Source organism: Poecilia latipinna, unplaced genomic scaffold (genome assembly GCF_001443285.1).
Source record: "Poecilia latipinna isolate Pla-1442-1.1 unplaced genomic scaffold, P_latipinna-1.0 Scaffold1917, whole genome shotgun sequence".
Lineage (NCBI taxonomy): Eukaryota > Metazoa > Chordata > Actinopteri > Cyprinodontiformes > Poeciliidae > Poecilia > Poecilia latipinna.
This window is the reverse complement of record NW_015114533.1, coordinates 59,168-61,538: the sequence shown is the minus strand read 5'-3', so window position 1 is coordinate 61,538 and position 2,371 is coordinate 59,168. Positions and strand designations below refer to the sequence as shown.

The window sequence follows — 2,371 nt, the reverse complement described above, 5'->3', positions numbered from 1 at the left end:
TCTTGTACTTAAGTATGGAAATTACTGTAAAAATGGATGTACTCAAGTAATGTAATGAAAAGTATAAGTAAAAAGTAAAACAAGGCAAATGCAGTTTGAATGACTTTTTATATTTTGGTAAACTTGTCAAATACACTTAAAGTAATATACACAACCAAGTGCAGGCAAAATTAAACCTGCTAATAGATATACCTGCAGGCATCATTTAATTAAGAAAATTAGGTGCTTTAACTATACCACAAGGTTAACTTAACCTGCTTTACAACTGAACCAGCTTCTTAGTATCCCCTCCAGGACAGAAAATACAAAGTTTTTGTAAGCTTTAATTTTTCCCTTCAAATAAGGTCAGCACTGAAAATGAGAAAAGTAAATAATCAGTACAGAAAATGCAGCCAACATGAAGAAAAAGAAACTGTTACGATTACTCCACTTCACAAACTTGGTGCACACAGCCGGTCATTATGTGTGGCATTAGGGACATGTGGCTGCTGCTGATCACGAGACTTGCTTTGTGTTTAATGGGAGAAGCCAAACAGGTGTATCCTATTGGTGGTGATGAACAAGCCCAGGCAAGTAGGCGACCGACTTTGTTGCAGTCAATCAGTAGGTGGGGCCAAAACACTAGCGTTTCTCTTTCTCGCTTTTTTGTAACGAGTAACTAAACCACACATTGAAAATGTATCGGAGTAAAAGTATGCAATTAAGTTCGGAAATATAGTGAAGTAAAAGTGAAAGTTATCAAAAATTTTCATACTCGAGGAAAGTATGAAGTACTCCAAAATATACTTAAGTACAGTAGTGAAGTGTTTTTACTTCGTTACTATACAACACTGGTCAGGAGGATATATTAAAATATTGTATTCCACCAAAATTATTTAAATATGCTAAACTATACATTCCTATACATGCAGTTTTAATAGCTGTATGCCTAAAATTTAAATACGTGACAATGTGATTACTATTCAGCGTGTTATGATCTATTAAATGCGCTGACACTTTATTGTGCCTGCCAAATATATAACGCTGAGTGGAGCGGTGGACCGCTCCAAGATGGCCGCCCTAAATCTCTTCAGCTCCAATAGGCGAGAGCAGAACAGTACTTGGGCTGCTGTCCCATGAGGCGTCTACCCTTATATTACGTCCATGGATGTATCCTTTTGCGGACCTGAGCCAGCAAGATATCCCACAATGCAACGCGCCACCAGCAGCGGTAACTAGAGAAAGTGAGTACACAAATGTATTAAACTTTAACCACTATTAATTTGTCACAAAAACTAATTTTAATTCGTTTTTAGGTGAGAAAGTAGACCCTGTAGCTTCATCTATCCACTCAGTTCATCCAGAATATCCATACTTTAAAACTTACGAAGGAGTTTTCAGAGTAGCATAGCTCCACTAACAGACCAAGGGAGCTGCTGGTTTAACGGGCGGTTCTCTTCATTCCCATGTTGTCCTCTTCACTGTCTCCTCATCTTCTTAAAAAAAAACAAACAAAAAAAAAAACGATTAAATTATGGTAATATTTGCTTTCAATTAGACAGTCTTAGAACCAATTTCCTGGAGTTATTGCCTGATTATCTGCTTGTTTTTTTGTTATTCTAATAAAGACATTCCTACATTTTTTTGTTTCTTTCTATGCTGGTATCTTACAAGAGTATGCCTGATTATGATATTAAAGGAAACAAGTTTATTAATCAGTGTTTAGCAGTTATTGTAAAATAATCATCCAGTTGTGTAACAGCAACTCTGGCCAGATGCAGGTTGGAAAAACATTAAATCTAATTTTTTTTACTTTCCCTACTTATGGATCCCCTGCAAATCTAGGGAATAAGGCAGTAATCAGTCGACTGCATGACTCACGCTGGCCATCATCTGTTATTGTTGACATTTGAGATAAATATTTCATAAGCAAATAATCTGATGAAGGTGACTCAAGCTTCACTGGTAACAGAAGCTTGAAAAAGTAATTTGCGGTGATAAATTTCTATTAATTAAAGTTTTTTATAATCAGCAATAAAAACGTAATCACATTAATTTGAAGATGTTTCTACTTAGAAATTATATTTCTTTAAGTATATTTCATTTCTGTTAAAAATTTTTCCAGTTATAAATGTGAAAGTAATTCTTGTGTTAAACTGGACAATTTATTGAAATTCGCAGTAGCTGTATTTTCATGAATTGTCCAAAATCAAGTCTTGGAAAGAATAATTTTTTAAAAAAAACACCAAACTTGTCACTGTCATATTATACAAATAAATAACCCGTTACAATTTTTGTGATCAAATCCTCCCAAAGGGACTTTTTAAAATCTTGTTATATAGTCCTTGTGACCTCGGTGATAACGGACTTTCAACTGTTCATGAGGGTACGT

The 2,371-nt window shown here is 34.8% G+C and overlaps 1 protein-coding gene across 1 annotated transcript in view; it reads right to left on the bottom strand.

The window, feature by feature from the left end:
• LOC106935159 (uncharacterized) overlaps window positions 1-2,371 on the bottom strand; it is a 20,315-nt gene that overhangs the window by 6,813 nt on the left and 11,131 nt on the right. The gene's annotated exons all lie outside the window — the stretch shown is intronic.